General features: G+C 45.0%; 1 protein-coding gene across 1 annotated transcript in view; it reads left to right on the forward strand.

Annotated features, from left to right (window-relative positions):
- The window catches only part of LTBP1 (latent transforming growth factor beta binding protein 1), a 145,409-nt gene that overhangs the window by 110,494 nt on the left and 14,981 nt on the right, over positions 1–19,934 (forward strand). The gene's annotated exons all lie outside the window — the stretch shown is intronic.

The following is a 19,934-nucleotide window of genomic DNA, read 5'->3' on the forward strand; positions in this document are numbered from 1 at the left end:
AAAGTGAAGAAGAAAGTGCAAAAGCTGGAAAGGAAACAAATCTCCATGGAAGATCAATTGTTGCAAGTCCAAATGGAAAAGGCCAATATGATCCTTCGTTTCCAGGGCGTGCCAGAGAACAGAGGGGAGAATCTTAAAGAAGTGATGAGTGAACTGCTAGCCCCAGTGACAGAAATGAAGGCGGAAACGCCGCTTAACGATATGGATGTGGTCTACAGACCATATCCAGGCTACATAAAGAAAAATAATCTGCCTGAGGAAATTGTGGTGAGATTCTCGAAGAGGCATGTCAGGGATGCAATCCTGAAAGCGGTTGCTGGAACACTCCTGAAAGCGGGGGGAAATACCATCAGAACGCTAAAGAATATTCCATTTGAAGTAAGACAACGGAGAAAGAAGTACAAAGAACTTGTGTTTTTTCTTCAGACAAACTCAATTGGATATAAATGGCTATTTCCAGAAGGCGTCACTTTCAAGATTAAAGACAAAAAAGAAAAGATTGACTCTGTTCAGAAAGCTCAAGAATTTCTAAGGGTTCAGCTGGGAAGGCCAGAGGACGGGAAAAAAGAAGAGGACAGCAAGTCCAGCGGCGAGCTAGACTTTGGTTCTTCCAGAGAGGACTCTCTGTCAGAGCAAGGGGCAGCAGCCCCAAAAAGTCCTTACAAGCTGCGGAAGAGAAGGGGAAAGGAGAAGTAAAGGCTGAAGGACTCTGAATTGTGCCTTTGAGACTTTTGTTATGGGACGATGGGGGGTTCTGTTTCTAGACAGTTAAATCTGTTTTAAAGAAAAAGTGTTATAAATGTTTCACTCAGTTTATAAAGGGATCAATGATGGGAAGACTTGATGTATCTAAGCTAGTTGGAGGATCTCCTCTCTTGGGCTTTTAGTTAGTAGTGGGTTCTTTACTTTATCCCGTATATGTAGTTTCCCCTCCCTTTTCTTCTGTTGTAGTTTTTTGTAGTGATAAAAAATGATAAAAAAACAAAAAAACAAACACGCAACTTTACTGCAATATAATCATGACAAAAAAAACCCTACTCTCATCCCACGTGCAAGGCTGCAGCAGCAGACAATTGTGCCTCTTCCAGCTTTTGTAAACAAAGCACAGCAGGGAGCTTCCAATTGCTAAGGATAGCCCAGAAACACAGGAAGCTGCGGATCTCACTGAGGCTCTTGGAGTCTTTGTAAACAAAGGCACGAGGTACTTTGTGTGGCAACAACAGAGGGAGAGGAAACAGCTAATCACAGCTACTGGAAAAGCTAGTCACGTGGAGCTGCCAATCGCATTGAGCTTCTTTGCTGCCGACAACAGAGGAAAAAGTAAGTTGCATGGAGCTGCCGATCAACCCCAACAGGCAGCAGTAAATCTTTACTGGGGGGTGGGGGGGTTGGTGCTGTACCCGCGGGCCAGCTTAGAGACCTGGGTGGGCCTTTCTGGCCCACAGGCCATATCTTTGACACCCCTGTAGTAGAGATTATGACCTTTCCACACCTCAGTGTTGCTGCTGTTTCCCTGTGAGTTCCACAGCTGATGCTCCAACTTTGTGACTCCCCTTTGGGAAAAGGGCATTTATTTTGGGGATTTTTTTCTTGAATTCGGATCTGACCCTTCCTGTGTGTTCTGCACTTCCTTCAAAAAGGGGTTGTGTTAGGGTTGCCAAATGGATTTTGACCGGGAGCGGGGGGCTCCCGGCCGGCGTCTAAATCGTGCGCCGCATGTGTGCCACCCGGAAGTGACGTCGCATGCTGGGGGTGGGGCCACGCCATTTGAGGGGAAAACAAAGAGTTTTCCCCTCAAATGGTGTGGCCCCGCCCCCAGCGTGCGACGTCACTTCCGGGTGGCGCGCACGCGGGGGTGGGGTTTTCCCCAGGCCCCGATTCCGCAGGAGCGGGAATCGGGCCTTGAAAGTGGGGGGAAATCCGCCCCCTGGGGGGATTTGGGAACCCTAGGTTGTGTGGCCATGTCGTCATGTACTTCATCAGCAATGGAACTTCTTTTTTTGTGTATGTCCAGTAATGTTATAACATCATGATATTAAAAAAAGAAGGCTGGATATATTGTGGGAAAACAACTAAGATCATTGAACTGGATACACCAATTCATAACATTGTTACTCAGTAATTATGAAGCACACTAAATATGTTGTCATGTACTTCATCAGTGAAGGAACCTCCTTTTTTGTGTTCAACTGCTGTAACATTATAACATTGTTAAAAAAAAAAAGCCTGGATGTATTGTGGGTAACAGCATGGTTGCCGCCATTTCACGGGTTCCCCCATTCATCCTTAGCGGGAAATAAAATTAAATTTTGGGAATTCCACACTTGAAAACTGTGAGTTAATTCCTGAAGGAATAAAAAATCATGGAAAAAGTGGATTCGGAAAGCTCTGGGTAACGGGGCAGTAAATTCCGAGCTACTCCTGGAGCAGCCAAAGATTGTGGGGAAAGTTTTACAAACATCGATGGCTTAAGAACACTGATGCGGCGGGTTTGCACATGTACAGAAATGGTCTAGTGTGCACAAACCATTAAACTGAACTTTTGTTTGCAATATTGTTGATTCATGGGGCCTATTTATATTATTCCAAGAGTGCATCTGTGTTATTCATATATGTAAGCTTCTTTAAATTTCATTAAAATTAATATCATTAATTATGTACTATACTGAGCCCATGGAAGAATGATAGAAAATAACTTAATTTGTTTAAAAGTGGATATAAGGAAGCCAACACATTTTTTTATTGTAGCTTTCATATGGGAGAAGGATCCGGAAGCAGATTACTGCAATAAAGTGGTTCTTTATCTAACTTGTCTTTAAAATGTCAGTGTTAGGCATAGAAGAAAGAAAATGAGCACCAGATTATTTCCCCAGGAAACCAGATATCAAAGTATGCCATTTAGTCCTTGATTTGAATTTCTTCCATTTTGCCTGTAACAAAGCACTTATGTTTATTCTGTTCCATGTTTTATATGGAATCCCACAGGGTTCAATGGCCAATATGAAAGCTGTGATAGCGGAGGAATGGTTTGGTTACCGCTGATATGTCAGTACCTTAGCTAGTCAAGCATATATTCCAAATAGCTCTGGTGTATGTGTGTGTGTGTGTGTGTGTGGGTGTACAGTGACATAAAAGTGGTTCTGTGCCAGGGAAAGCAAATTAAGAAGACACATAAAGTCAGACAAAACAGCTTGTAGAAGTGGAACAAGTCTTAAAAACCTTTTGGCAACTTGTGCCAAACATTTGGTGCTTCGTTTTCTTTGTAATATAATTGTTTCTTTGTCCACCTTGCCTCTCTTTTGTACTAGGTTCGTGGCAGCTTTCACCTACTACAGATAATTTGTTGCTCTTTTAAAATACAAAGCTTAGTAAATTAAATCAAAAATTGAATTTTACTTCAATATACATTAGTGAAGTTCATAAGTATTGTTTTACAAATCCAGTCTTCGTGTGTTTACATTCGTCAATGTAAAAGTTTTTTGTTTTGCTGTCAAGTCACAGCTGACTTACAGCAGCCCCACAGGGGTTTCAGGGCAAGAGACATTCAGAGGTGGTTTGTCATCACCTGCCTCTGCATATGGACCCTGGTATGTATTTATTTATTCGATTTATATCCAGCCCTCCTTGCGTAGCAGGCTCAGTATTTCTTGGTGGTCTCCCATCCAAATACTGACCAGGGCCGAATGTGCTTAGCTTCTAAGATCTGATGAGCTTGGAGTAGCCTGGGTTATCCAGGTCAGCATTATTTTAGAATATTAATTTAATACAATAATTAATTGTTGATTTTTAAAAAAATAATGGCAGTGTTATGCCGTTCAGCAGTGGGTAGGTGGTTAAAATGTAGCTTACTAACCTTCTTCATGTAAAAGTACTTAAGACTGTAGACATCAAGGGAATATATTTCACATGTTGAGGGTAGATGACATGATGTGTGGTGCCATTCACCTTGTTACTTGGATAGAGGAGATAGATAACCAAACTACCATGAGAAGGGAAAATGCACTGGAGGGGCACCCATATATGCTGGCGATCTTACTTAAATGTTCTTTGGGTTGTCGTATAGTTCAGGTATTGAACATTAATTACAGCTCCATGAAAATGAAATACAGTTGTCTATATTCAGCTTCAGAATCTATAACTTTATAGCCTTGTTGTTGTTGTTCAGTCGCACAGTCGAGTCCGACTCTTCGCGACCCCATGGACCAGATCATGCCAGGCCTTCCGGTCTTCCGCCGTCCTCTGAAGTTTGCTCAACTTCATGTCCGTTGCATCTATGACACTGTCTAACCATCTCATCCTTTGCCGTCCCCGTCGTCTTTGACCTTCAATCTTTCCCAGCATCAGGGTCTTCTCTAGAGAGTGCTCCCTTCTCATTAGGTGGCCAAAGTATTATAGCCTTACTTGGTAAAAAAAAAAAAGATTTTGGTCTGCTATAAGGATAATTTCCTTCTTGTCGAAAATTTCTTTTTTCTGTGCCTGCTGCCAGATCATATATATATATATTCTTTTATCTGGCAAACAGCAGAACACTTTTGAATTATCAAACACTATTTACATAATCTTGTAAATGTAGCTTGCTGATGGAGATTTGAGTGGTTCTAGTGATATTTTACTGAATTTTGTCATAAAGGTCCATATTGCACCCTTAGTTTAATGGGTGGTTTTCTTGTGTAAAAATGACTCAAGATGTTGGTTTGAATTTGTAATATGGGAATGCATACAATAATAACCTTTGGTAATAGTAGGGAAAATGTCTGAAAAATCTATGCATGCTAAGCCCAGCCTAAGGCAGATTGATATTAACAGTGAACGGCATCATTATGTTATAATCTGTTGACTGCAAGTATTAGTATAATGGAAGGTAAAATAATTTCATATCTATACAGTACAGAAATCTGCAGAGATTATAATAGCTATAGACACTGAGGTATGTTTCAGTATACATTCTTACTGTGCTGGCTTTCCTCTGTTTGTATGCAAATGCATGAGGCAGGCAACTTCTTTGACAACTTTCTATTTACTGAGCAGAGGTGTACGCCCGTCATTGCCTCAGTATAGTTTTATTTTTGATAATAAGCTCCACCCAGCATGATGGACAGGTGATGCAAACATCATAGGTGTAAAAAGGTACTTCTGTTCTTGGAAGTTAGGAAAGGCACACTGCAGAATAATTATTACCGTGCCACATAGGAAACTAATGAACACATCAGTTTCTTTTTTATGCTGTAATTCATCAGTTTGCTCAGGTGCTTGTGTGCATACCAGAAAGACAGAGGGGAAAAATTAGACTTAATGGAAGGAAAATAAAGCTGTGGGATACTGCATGTATGTGGCAATTTCTATGAAGGGTGGAAATAAAAACAAAAGAATGGTGGATTCCTAGGGCATTTCCATCACTTGCAAACTAGACTAGGTTATTTTCAGTGCAGTCTTTATGTGGAGTTACTTAAACCTAAACCCACTGAATCCAGAGAGGAATTCAGAGTCGGATAATTTTGTAGGCATCAATATTTCGTGCAGTTACTGTTCCCTTATAGCATTTTTACAGTCATGGCAGTCACCTCAAGCTTTCCTGTATGAAGTGAATTATTTAGATCCTTTCCAATCTGTTTTTAGGCCTGGTTATGGGACAAACAGCTTTGGTCACCCCGGTGGATGACCTGCACTGGGACATGAACAGAGGGAGTGTGACTCTGTAGTTCTCCTGAGCATCTCAGAAGCTTCCAATACCATTGATCATGGTCTTCTTTTGTACCACCTTTCTGGGCTGGGATTAGGAGACACTGTTTTGTGGTGGTTTCAGTCCTGGCTGGAGGATAGCTTTTAGAAGGTTGTGCTGGGGAACTGCTACTCAGCACCTTGGTCTTCAGCCTGTGGGGGTCTCCCCCCCCCAGGTTTCATCTTGTCCCCTAGGCTCTTCAGCATCTATATGAAACTGCTGAGTTGTCATCAATATGCTGATGACATTGCGTTCTATCTTGCACTTCAGCTGATCCTAGGAAGGCTGTAGAAACCCTGAACTGGTACCTGGAGTGTATGTGGGCTACTAAATAGAAGATTAATCTTGACAAGATGGAAGCGCTACTGGTGAGCAGAAAGTCTGAACCAGGATTTAAGGTGTCACCTGTTAAATAGTGGGTTTAACACGGCAGAGGCGAAGGCAGAGTGATTTCAGCAAGCAGCAGTTTATTGCATCTCAACAGGAATGCTTTACATGGGGCAACTGCCCTAACTATATACACCTAAGCCACTCCCAGCCCCCCATGCAATTGGTGAGTTCAAATGGCCTCCAGGCTCCAGATTGGCTGGCTGTCCTCAGGGGCCAATCTGGAGGCAGGTTCCAGGATCTTGCCTGCCTTTGTTCTGGGGCTTCAAGCTACAACTAGATGGCCTGCCCGGACAAGCCCAGACATGCATCTCTACGCTCCCTCTACGAGGCCTGCCAGACAAGTCCAGGCATGCCTCTAGCAGCAGTTAAGCGAGTGGAAGATTTCTCATGTCCAGACATAACAACCCATTCTGGATGGGGTTGTACTCTCCTTGAAGGAATGAGTTTGTAGTCGGGGGGTACTCTTGGATCCAAGCCTCCTGCTTTGGCCAGGAGTGCCCTTTACCAGCTTCAGCTGGTTGTCCAGCTGGGCCTTTCCTGGGCAGAAAAGATCTGGCCATTGTGGTGCATGCCCTACACCTGCATTAGATTACTGCAATGCACTCTATGTGGGGCTGCCCTTGAGAAGTGTTTGGAAACTTAAATTGGTACAGAATGCTGCAGCAAGAATGTTGACTGGAGTGGGTCATAAGGACCATATCACTCCAGTTTTGGCCCATCTACTCTGGCTCCCAATCAGTTTCTGAGCACAATTCAAGGAGCTAGTGTTGACTTTTAAAGCCCTATATGGTTTGAGACCAACATACCTGAAGGACCACCTACTCCCTTATGAACCTACCTGACCATTAGGTGGATGGCAAGCTGGGAGAGGGCTTTCTTGGTTGTGGCACCAAAATTCTGGAACTCTCTCCCCAAGGAGACTTGTGCATCTCCCTTCTTGTTTCATCTTCTGCCAGCAGGTAAAGATGTTTTGTTTCATTTGGAATCCCCTCAGTGATCCCTCCTTCCTGCCCCGTGTTTTAATTGTTGTTTTTATGTTTTTGAATGTGGTTTTGCTCTGGTTTCAGTTATGTGTTTCTTGTTGGTTTATATGGCTTTTAAGGTGTGATTTTTATTATGTAAGATTTAATTTATGAATGCCTTGGTGGAGCTAGGAGACTTGTAGGAGGATGGAAAGGTGGGGTATAGATTTTGTAAAATAAATAAATACATTGTTAATGAAACTCGGTATGACAGGACTGTTCATAGCGGTGATAGCCAGGTCTTGTAAGAAGTGAATTATGCAGCTTCAGATAGAAGCATAATGTGTGAATAATTTCCAGTGAGAAGTACTGACACCTCATGCTCATAGCAGAAATATACTCTAATATAGATATGAACTATATTTTGTTACAATTCATTTTTGCATATTTATTTATTCATTCATTCATTCATTCACATTTATATTCCGCCCTCCCAGTGACCGTGCTCAGGGTGGATCACAATTTACACTTAGGCTTTACAGCATTACAACAAAATAGTAATAATAATAATTAATTAAACCCATTAAAACAACATTAAAACAATGTACATCAATATGTACAGTCCCCAATATTGGTGTCACTGCAATCCAAGGCCGTATTGTCCAGGCTGCATAAGATGGTATCTTCAGCAGGGGGGGCAGTTTTTTTACTGGATGCCCGTTGCCTCACCCAAAGGCCTGGCATTTTGCAGGCCTCGTGGAATAGTAACAGATCTCGCAGGGCCCTGATCTCATGTTCCCGCATGTTCCATCAGAGCGGGTCCTGGTTGAGGCTAAATGGATGTCCCTCGGGTTGGGGACAACCAGCAGATCTTGATCAGTGGAGCACAAGGCTCTTCAGGGCACATATGGGGAGAGACAGTCCCTTAGGTATGTGGGTCCCACGCTGTGCAAGGCTTTAAAGGTTAATACCAATACCTTGAAGTGGATTCGGTACTCAATTGGTGGCAAGTGCAATTGACGGAGTGCCAGTTGAATGCATGCCCACACAGGGAGCACAGACAGCAGGCACGCCGCAGCATTTTGCACCAGCTGAAGTTTCCGGATCAACCGCAAGGGCAAGCCTGCATAAAGCAAGTTACAGTAATCAAGCCTGGAAGTGACCATTGCATGGGTCACTGTAGCCAGATTCTGGGGGGTGGGGTGGGGTGAGGGGCCAACTGCCTGATCTGTCGAAGATGGTAAAAGGTAGACCTAGCAACTGTGGTGACTTGAGCCTCCATAGTAAGTGAGGCATCCAGGACCACCCCCAGGCTACTCACTTTCTGGGCTGGCACAAGTGGTGTGCCATCCAACGCGGGCAGCCTGATTCCCGACCCTACTCCCCCCCGACTTAGGTACAGGACCGCCATCTTAGTTGGATTCAATTTCAGTTGGCTCTGCTGTAACCATCCAGCCACGTTCTCCAGAGCCCTGGCCAGATTTTCTGGTGCGGAATCCAGGCAGCTATCCATCAATAGATAGAGCTGGGTGTCATCCATGTACTGATGACATCCCAACCCAAACCCGCAGACCAGCTGGGCGAGGGAGCGCATATAGATGTTAAATAACATTTGTCATCGAGCTTAAGACCTTTGGTCATAGAAGCTAATAAACATAAGTTTAAGTAAGTATAATAACATTGGTGAGTGCCCCTGTGACACTCCACATTCAAGTGGGTATCATGGGGATACTCCCTTACCAAGTCCATTCTCTGTCCCCAATCTCGGAGAAAGGAGGAAAACCACTGTAAGGCAGACCCCAAACTCCTATCTCAGGAAGCCGGTGGGTCAAAAGATCATAGTCGACCATGTTGAACAGTGCTGTCAGATCTAACAATAACAGCAGCACTGACCTGCCTCGATCTAGATGCCTCCGGAGGTCATCTGTGAGGGCGATTAATGCCGTCTCCATCCCATGGCCCAGGCTGAAACCTGACTGGAATGGATCAAGGATGGATGCATCCTCCAGAAAAGCTTGGAGTTGTTCAACCACCACTCTCTCAACTACCGTACCCAGAAACAGTAGACTCGAGGCTGGGCGGTAGTTGGCTAGGACTATTGGGTCCAATGTAGATTTCTTTAAGACTGGACGGACCACTGCCTTTTTTAACCCCACTGGGAAAGTCCCAGATGAAAGGGACAAGTTGATAATGTCTCCCACTGATCTTTAGTGCATAAAGCAAATGAAATTTAAAAAAATTATTTTGTAATGAAAAGGGAGGAAAGCCTTTTGAAATTTGTGGATCTTCTTTGTGGTCTCTGTGCATCACACCCTGGGATATAGTGCGCCTGCGCTGACCCCGATCAGTATTGTAGAAAGCTAAAGGGATTTTTGTGCCCGCTCCCCCGTCATGTGCCAGGCTCAGTGCACATGACTAGAGAAGGGGCACAACTATCCTGCCAGTTCTCTTTTGACTGCTGCGCTGGTAGGACCTTCTACGCCTCGGTCGGTAAAAAAGGAATTTGGCTTCAGCCACTTTCCCTTTCTAAAATTTGTAGTTAGCTAGTTTTAGTTGTAGTTTAGTTAGTTAGAATTTTTTCTTTGTTGTCTGCTTTGGCAGAATTTTTCTACCCCCCCCTTTCCTGGCCTATGGCCAAACTGTGGAGTTTCTTTAGGCGGTGCTGGAAGTGCTGCAGTAAGATTGCCCCCCCCCCAGATGGACACTCCCTTTGTTTATTGTGCCATGGGGAATCACACCAAGTTGACTCCTGCGCCCACTGTGCCAAATTCTCCCGGCAAACGAGGAAGAATCGGGCAGCTAGACTTCGTGTGGCGCTACTTGAATGGGCTCTTTCACCTATGGCGTCATCGCAAGAGACATCAGGACACGCCTCTATGTCGACCTCGGTGTCAGGGTTGATGCCTGGTCTCCGACGCTGAGCCCACGCAATGCTGATTGTTCGCTGTTGAAACGCCCGATTCTGGCTTCGCAGTCTTCTGCCCATACACCAGCAAAGAAAACCTGGGTGGGCAAGGATGACTGGCCTGTCAAGCACAAGAAGCATAAGAAGGACTCTTCTGCCAAGACTCTGACACCCCAACACCGGACGACTTGGGTGAATACAGATGCAGTTGCTTCGCTTGACTCCTCAGGCTGTGGGCAGCTACAGGGTGTACCTTCTTCACCCTCCTTACATCCCATCCAGCTCACGGACTCTGAGCATGATATGGACCTGACGCAAATCTCTCAGTGTCCAAGTCTTCAAAGTCTACACTCGGACCAGGGAATGGATAGGGCTCACCCGCCCCAGCAGGACTCTGATGATTGGGATCGATCACCCGGACAGTTCCAACCTCCCTCCTGGGACCGATGCCAATGGCAATATTTGTATAGGGCATATCCATTCCCTGGTGGCATGCCCTGGCTTCCTCTGCGGCCATCCATAGATTGGGATTGACAGTCTACTTCTTCCAGGCTGTCTCGGTATCGAGAAATTCCTCTGACACCGGAGTTTGTGAAACTGCAGCTTTCGGTACCGATGAACAAACCGTGCAAACCTGCACCATCAATACCGACACATTCCAAGGACCAATTGGAACCAATACAATTGACACTGATTCGTTTGGCACTGTTCTCTGACCCTTCAGAACGCTCTGCCTCCTCTGAGGGTTCCCATTCTGGTGATGAGGATGTTCCCGTTCAACTTGAACAGTCCCCTCCGGAACAGGTGGAGGACGATCTTCCCATCTCTCAGTCGGAAGACATCAAGTCTTATGGGGACTTTGTTAAAAGGATGGCCAACACACTGGCACTTCCGACTATTCAACGTCTACCCGTCGTTACCGACTCCATCTTCGACATCGTCCAGATGGACACATCGACTGCAATCACCCTACCCTTGACGTCTGTCCTTCTACAAAATGCTAAAGTCCCCTGGGCATACCCTGCCTCTGTTCCCATCTCCAACAGGAAGATGGACCATATGTATAAAGTGCAGGAAATGGGAGCTGAATTTTTGTTCATTCATCTTACACCTAATATGGTGATCGTCACCTCCTCGTCTAAGGGAAAACACAGCCACTCCACCCCATCTGACAAAGAAGGCAGGAAGCTGGACTCTTTCGGCAAGAAATTTTATTCTGCTGGAGCACTGAGCACCAAAGCCTCTAATTACATGGCCTGCATGGGCAGATATCAGTATGCTCTTTGGGAACAAATGTTGGAATTCCTTGCAGCCCTCCCTGAGGACTACAACCGCCAAGCTAGACGCATACAAAAGGAAAGTATGCTAGTGGCTAAACACCAGCTTAATGTGGCCAAACACAGTTTGGACGTGGCATCTAAGAACCTCACTTCAGTTGTTGCTTTACGATGCCATGCCTGGCTACGTGCCACAGCCTTGCAGCAGGACACCAAATCAATCATTGAAGATCTCCAACAGGAAGATGGACCATATGTATAAAGTGCAGGAAATGGGAGCTGAATTTTTGTTCATTCATCCTAAACCTAATTTGGTGATCGTCACCTCCTCGTCTAAGGGAAAACACAGCCACTCCACCCCATCTGACAAAGAAGGCAGGAAGCTGGATTCTTTCGGCGAAAATTTTATTCTGCTGGAGCACTGGGCACCAAAGCCTCTAATGATGTGGCCTGCGTGGGCAGATACCAGTATGCTCTTCGGGAGCAAATGTCGGAATTCCTTGCGGCCCTCCCTGAGGACTACAACCGCCAAGCTAGACACATACAAAAGGAAGGTGTGCTAGTGGCTAAACACCAGCTTAATGTGGCCAAACACAGTTTGGACGTGGCATCTAAGAACCTCACTTCAGTTGTTGCTTTACGATGCCATGCCTGGCTACGTGCCACAGCCTTGCAGCAGGACACCAAATCAATCATTGAAGATCTTCCCTTTGAGGGTGATGGGCTCTTCAGCTCTATGACTGATTCTGTCCTCCAGGACCTTGACAAAAGTCTTAAAACATCTTGCAATCTGGGAGTCACGGCGACTTCTAAGCAATTGAGAGGAAAGTCCTGGAATAAATCGTGGTCTCGCAAGCCTTTGTTTAAGTCCTCTTCCGAACCACAGTGGCAGAGGTCTCTTGGCAGCTCTTCCCGTCCCTATGGGAACAGGACTAAATTCGCAGCACCATCACTACCTAGGGCCGAGCCCCAGAAAAACTCCAAACAGAGCCTTTGACTCTGATCCATTACCCCGTCTTCCCACCCATTTTCCCCCTTACCTGTATACTTGGCATCGGATAACGTCAGATCAGTGGGTCCTCTCAGTGATCCAGGAGGGATACCTTATAGAGTTCATACAAGTCCCCAACAGCTCACACTTTGTACTCACTCCATCATCACCTCCACTTCTGGACGAGATACAGAACCTCCTTTACAAGGATGCTATAGAACCGGTTTCAGTGCTGCAACAATGCCTAGGTTTCTATTCTCGTTACTTTACCATTCCAAAGAAGGACGGAGGCCTCTACCCTATCATGGATCTCAGAAACCTGAACCAATACATTGTTTACAAAAAAATTCGCATGACAACTCTACAGTCTATCCTTCCCCTTCTAGAGAACGGAGTCTGGATGGTAACCCTGAACTTGCAGGATGCTTATTTTCATGTGTCTATCCATCTGTCCCACAGGATGTTCCTCCGTTTTGCGGTCAGCAACGACCATTTTCAGTACAAAGTCCTCCCCTTCGGACTCTCTACTGTGCCTCGCGTTTTCACCAACGTAATGGTGGTCATTGTGGCTCACCTTCGACTTCAGGGCATACAAATTTTCCCGTACATCGACGATTGGTTGTTGAATGCGGAGACCAAGACAACCTTGCTCGAACACATTGCCTTTCCCCTCAACACCCTATCAACCCTGGGATTGCGGGTAAATCTAAAGAAGTTGATGCTCACCCCTTCCACTCGGGTGCAATTCATCAGCGCAATTCTAGACTTGACTCTCTGCAAGGCTTTCCTTCCCCCCAAAAGGGCAGAGGACATCATCACCCTCATTGGCCTCAGAAAACAATGGATGGCTTCAGCGAAGCAGATACAACACTTGCTAGGGCTCATGGCCGCAACTACGTCGGTCCTGGTCTTTGCCAGATTTTGAATGAGACCACTCCAACTTTGGTTCATTCAAAAGTTCCACCCCCAGTACCAACCTCAGTCCCTACGCTTCACTCTTCCGGGACATGTCCTAACCTCTCTCCTTTGGTGGGAAGACAGGCAGAATCTACTGGAGGGAGCGCCATTCCACCGTCTGGACTCAGTAGACACCCTGACTATGGACACATCTCTCTGGGGCAGGGGAGCGCATCTTCAAGGCCTGTGTGTGGGGGCGCAGTAGAACCCTTAAGTGACACACCGCCACATCAACTTTCTGGAATTACTAGCCATTCAGTATGTGCTAAGATCCTTCTGCCACCTAGTGACCAACCAGGTAGTTGCGGTTCTCACCCACACCATGGCACTCTTTTATCTCAACCGTCAGGGTGGGACAGTGTCCAGGAGCCTCTGTTGGCTAGCCACAGACATTTGGAATGAGTGCCAGTCATGGGGCACATTTCTGGTAGCGGCCCATTTACCGGGAACCCTCAATGTGCAGGTGGATTTTCTGAGCAGAGGAGCTGCGTCACGGCACAAGTGGGAGATCAATTGGTCGTATCTATTCCCGATTTTCCAGAAATGGGGCCATCCAGATGTCGATGCATTTGCAACACGTGAAAACAAGAAGTGTCATCTGTTTTGCTCCAGAGCAGGAAGAGATCCACTCTCTCTTGGGGATGGTCTCCTTTGCCCGGGGACTCATAGACACCTGTTCCTTTTCCCGCCCTTTCCCCTACTCATCAAGGTGGTAGCCAAGGTATTGCGGGAACGACCTCGTTGCATCCTCATAAGCCCATGGTGGCCCAGACAGCACTGGTTCCCCACTGTCCTGCACATCTCCAGGGGCTCCTTCCTCCATCTTCCACTGGCACCAGATCTCCTTCTGGCTCAGGAGAGACAGGTGCTGCATCACAATGTGCCGCATATGAAACTGACGGCATGGAGGATTCTTTGGCAGCACTCAGAGACCGAATAGACCATGTGCTCGCTAATTGTTGTAAGCCTTCTACTAGAGCTTCTTATGCTGGGAAGTGGAAGTCCTTCCTGTCTTACTTACATCTGTCGGGGCTACCTCCCCCCCCCCCACTGATCTAGTTACAGTGTTCGGGGGTTTTGTTATCACTTTTGGATTTGGGCCTTAGTTTTTCGTCATTGCGGGTGTACTTGGCAGCCATCTCAGCTAATCACCCTGAGGTGGACGGTCATTTCGTCTTCTCACACCTGAGGACTAAGCAGTTCTTGAAAGGGCTCAGGCACTTGTTTTCCCCATCTGGGGCCCTTTTCCGGCTTGGGATCTCCCCCTTGGTACTAACCAAGTTGATGGGCAGACCTTTTGAGCCCATGGCTACCTGTAGCCTACAGCTCCTCTCCTAGAAGACTGCCTTCCTGGTGGTGATTACCTCGGCCAGGAGGGTGAGTGAATTGTCAGCACTCAGGTGTGACTCTCCGTACCTGATGTTTCATAATGATGATGTTACCTTCGCCCAGAGGTCATTTCAGGGGGGGGAACGCGGGTGAGGTGCAGGGGGGCGGGGCACATGACGAAGCCCCGCCCCCTGCTTCTGGCCGCCCCGCTTCCAGCCCTCATTCAGCCAGGAGGAGGCAGGAGAAGAGGGAGGGTAAGTTGCTTCCTCCCCGCCTCTCCCCACCCCTGCCTGCCTGGGGTCAGGGAGGGCCTTGGCGGGGCTTCCTCGCACTCCCACTGGCCTTGCAGGTCCACCGCCAGGCCCCTGATGTCAGGGTGTGTGGCATATGCTAATGAGTTATGCTAATGAGTTCCCCTAGCTCTTTTTCTATGAATTGACCCCTGCCTTCGCCCCAGATGTCTTATTTCTGCCCAAGGTAGTTTTGGAGTTCCATCTCTGAGTGGACATTGCTCTCCCTGTGTTTTTCCCAACGCCTCAGACTGATGAAGAATGGGGCGAAGGTAACACCATCATTATACCCAGATTGTGTTATGGTTTGTGACAGCTAGGGGTACATAGAGTGTTAGAGTTGGAAGGGACCTTACAGATCATCTAGTCCAACCCCCTGCACTCTGCAGGAGCATAGCTGAAAGATAGCCCTACAACATACCCGAAAGATGGTTGTCCAGCCTCTGCTTGAAAATGTCCAGCGAAGGAGCAGCCACCACCTCCTGAGGCAGACTGTTCCACTGCTCAGCTACTCTTACAGTTAGGAAGTTTCTCCTGATATTTAGCCGGTAATGACTCTCTTGTAATTTCCACCCATTTGATCTAGTCTTGCAATCCGGAGCAAGAGAGAATAGATCTGCTCCATCTTCTACATGACAGCCCTTCAAATACTTGAAGACTGCAATCATGTCCCCTCTAAGCCTTCTCTTTCCCAGGCTAAACATACCCAGCTCTTTCAGCCTTTCCTCATAAGACTTGAATTCCAACCCTCTCACCATCTTGGTTGCCCTCTTCTGGACACGCTCAAGCTTGTCAACATCCTTTCTAAAATTTGGTGCCCAAAACTGAACACAGTACTCTAGATGAGGCCTGACCATCCTAAGATTGAGCGGAACTACTACCTCCCTCAATTTGGACACAATGCTTCTGTTAATGCCTCCTAAGATTGCATTAGGTGCTCTGCTTAATTTCTAAAATAAATGTGGAGCTCAGAGCCTATCTGGAAGCTTTTACCTATAATAGGTGATATATGATGAATAGGGGTTACAGTTCATGTACTTTGAGTCACACTCTTATTTTATATTATCTTCCATGTTCTACTGAGAGCTATATTTTAGCATTAGAAACAGATTCTGACTCTAAATATTGAATCAGTGGTATCCAACTTATATACACATGTTTAATATTTCTAGCTCATTGAAGAGTAGTCAGCTTGATCATTTTCATTGTAGCCCACACCTTCAATAAACATTCTAGCTTATTTGGAAGTAACTGATTTCCCCCTCCCCCGTGTCTCACAAAAAAACTATTCTTGTCACTAGATTCAAGTGGGTAGCCATGTTGGTCTGAAGCAGCAGAACAAAGTTTGAGTCCTTTAAGAACAAGAAAGTTTTATTCTGGGTATAGGCTTTCATGGATCCCTGCCACACGGCAGGGGAAAACTCGCTCAAAGCGCGGCTTCTAAAAGCCGCACCAAAGATGCCGGGGAGAAAGCTACAGTGGGAAGGGGAGGCTGGTGAACTGCGCATGCTCACACATGCGCAGTTCGGCCAGGGGCCGGGGATGCGCCAGCGCAAGGATGCGCCAGTGATCCCACGGCCGGGCTTGGGGCGCACTTCTCGGACGAACTACCAAGGTAGGTGGTTCTGTTTTGGTGCGGGGTTTTGGGTGGAAGGGGCGGATCGGGGACGCAAGCAGCACGATTCCCAGATGTTGCTGTGGGATCGTGCACATTTGCTGCGTCCCCGTTTCATCCCTCTACCGGCCCAAAACCTCTTGTGTGACCGGGGCCATGGTTCTGAAGAAGTGAGCTTGCACACAAAAGCTTATATCCAAAATAAAACTTTGTTGTCTTAAAGGTGCAACTAGACTCAGACTTTATTCTTGCCACTGTTAGCATATTTAGTATTATTTTCCTGTTTGGAGCTTGAACCATATAAATATAGTTCAATTAAAAATAAACTTCCATACAGGCCATAATATTGAATGGGTCAAATGGGAAAAAATGTGGCAAAATATGAGAAGAATGAAAGCAACTTCTATGAAAGAAAATCTTTTTAAAATGTTTCACCGCTGGCACTTAACCCTGGCGTTAGCACGATGTTATCCTAACCTTTCAGACAGATGTTAGAAATGTAAAGTTGAAAAGGGTACTTATTTCCATGCCTGGTGGTCTTGCCTCAAAACTCAAAGATTCTGGAAAGAAATTCATGCTATTATTGTTCAGATAATTAATATGTCAATTCCATTTGAGCCTGAGATAGTTCTGTTAAATATTATGCCCGACAACCTCAAGAAGGTAGATGTACACCTGATTAGTCACTTACAGCAGCTAGGATGCTGTTCGCAAAAGGCTGGAAGCAGGAAGATATACCATCCAGAAAGGATTTTATAGTTAAAATTACAGAAATAGCAGTATTGGACAACCTGACAATGAAGGTTCAGGGGAAAGATGATGTTTTTGATAGCATCTGGCTAAAATTTTACAGATGGTTAGAGAAGAATGTTTAGACCTGTATACAGATTCTTAGTAATTTGATTGAGCGTGTTGTTGTCCAGAGCAGAGATATAACTCCTTTTTAAAGAATCCAAATGTTTATGTTGTTTGTCTCTAATATCAATAAATATCATTATAAATAAATAAATAAATAAATTTCTATACTCGTTAGACGTTTAGCCCTCCAGACATTAAAAATTACACTCTGAACTATTTTCCCATAGATTTTGCAACATCCCTGCTGAAAGTGCATTTTTAGAGCATTCACCTCTTTATTTACTAGTTATTTTAGAGACCCTCTGTGATAATTTTTTATTTAATGTTTGAATGGTGTACTTAGTGTTTGAATTGTAGAGCTATGGAAGTAGGAAAGTAGTGGGTCAGAATTTTATAATTTTTATATATTAACAAAATTAATAATAACTACCATTTTGAAAGGCCAAAGAAAAGAAAAGAAAAATTCAGATGTGTAGCCAAATTGTGCCCTCATAGCATGGGTTTATAAATACCAAATTAACAGTGACATACTAATTAGAGTTCTGCCCTTCTAAACTTTGAAGTGTGTATTTTGTTTAGGATGATGCTTTTAATCTCCCAAATTATTGAAAACATTTTCCATTTTCAGAGCTGGATCAGGGATTTGGAACATTAGTCATATGCTTAGTAATCGTAGATTAGTGGGTAGAATGCATAGGATATATCACATTGCATGCACAAGACTTCCATAATATAACTCATATTTGTTTTTTATGCCCCCCATAGGGGATTTTTTAAATTGCATTTTCTATAAACTACAACGAAATAAGGGAGGGGATCTACATACTATGAGAGACAGTAAAGTAAAAAAAATCCCTAAAAACCCAAGAGATAGTGGTCATACAAAATGCTTATAAAATTAGCTTCTAGCTTACAATTTCAGTTAAAGATCATTGGATGTGGTCATCAAACATTCTATTTAACCTTAGAACAAAAGATAACATCTACGCATCTGACTTCATAAAAAGCAATATACGAAATGGTTAAAGTCCTTGTAAAGGATCCTAGACACAATGACAACTCTTTATCTAGCCTTTTTCTTTCTCAACTGATAACTTGTTTTTGGGGCTGCCGCCCCAAGTTTTGAATCTGAGTCCTCATCAAAAGATGCCAGTTCTCCCTCATCTTCGCTCCCCTTGGTGCTATCATCTTTCTCTTTGTCTTCACCTGCTGGACGGTTATGTTACTACAAAAATTCCAATGCCTTTTCAACAGAGTCAATTTTTTCTTTCTTGTCTTTAAATTTGAAGGTTATGCCTTTGGGCACATTCCATCTGTAGGGGATGTTGTTTTTCTGAAGAAATAACACCAAGTCTCTGAATTTTCTTCTTTTCTTTCTTATTTCAAATGGAATGTCCTTCAAAGTTTTAATTTCTTTGTCCTTGATCTTCAAGGTAGATCCATTTGTGGCTTTGAGGATTTGATCTCTCACTTGTCTTCTGGAGAATCTCACTATCACTTCCCCGGGCAGATTATTCTTCCTTATATATTCAGAATACGACCTGAAGATCGTATCTATTTCGCTTTGTAATATATCCGCTTTAATATCTGCTATCGGGGCTATAGTATCACACATGATCTGCTTTAGATCTTCTCCCTTCTCTTGAGGAACTCCTTGAAATCTTAGGACATAGCTTACCCTTTCCATTTGTAGCTGTAACAGATGAGACTCATCAGCTAGTCTCTTTTTCTCCATCACCTGCAGTTGTTTTTTTAAGCTTCCTAGTGTTGGCATCCACTTCTTTGAGCTCTTGCTCCGTTTTCTCCATTTTTTTCATAGTCTCATTAAGTTGGTTTTGTTGTGCATCGAACTTTTGATGCAAAGCCGTAACTTGTTCCAGCAGAGGGCGCAATGCCTCAGTCAGCATCCTTTGAAGATCTGTCGTTGTGTCCTGTCTAGGGGCAGAACTCGCTGGGCTGGCACTTCCTGCAAGAGTCTTCAATTTTGGTAGCTTATCCTTTTCCTCCTTCATTGGAGGCACCATGTTTGAGATTGCTTACTTTTTGTAAAAGTTCTCAAAGGCTCCGGAATCCTTGAAAACGTCTGGTGAGTTCTTGTGTGCTTTTTATTTCAGTCCACCTTGTTTTAATAGCCCCCCCCTTTCGTCTGCTTCACAATGTTCATTTATTTTCTTCCCGAGGGAGAGCCCCCCCCCGTTTCCAAAGGGGAGGCTTTTGGCTAGTTTTCAGGCGTTTTTGCTTATACTTTGACTCACATTTCAATGATACAGCCGCGTTTAGTCCCAAATTCACTTCTCCACCAAACGCTTGTCCCAGTGTGCGTTCTTAGTTCCATTCATGGAAGCTCTGCGGCAGGACCTTTGGGGCATGGAAAAGCCCCCCTTTGCTGGCCAGTTGCCGGAGGAAGAGCTCTCCTAGCGCCCCATGGCTGGGAGCCCATCGCAAGGGCTCTGGGGGTGCTGCAGACAGTTGCACCCCCTCCCAGCCGCAGGTGCTGGTGCACGTCTCCTGGAACTCCGGGAGAACACGGCCACCATAGCAGACACCAAAACCGGAAGTTTTCTTAATATAACTCATATTTGTTGATAGCTAATATATTTAGTGACTGTATTTACTGTTAAACTGTAAGTATTTTCATGAA

The sequence above is a fragment of the Gekko japonicus genome, unplaced genomic scaffold, assembly GCF_001447785.1.
Source record: "Gekko japonicus isolate JY-2015 unplaced genomic scaffold, Gekko_japonicus_V1.1 scaffold1694, whole genome shotgun sequence".
Taxonomy (NCBI): domain Eukaryota; kingdom Metazoa; phylum Chordata; class Lepidosauria; order Squamata; family Gekkonidae; genus Gekko; species Gekko japonicus.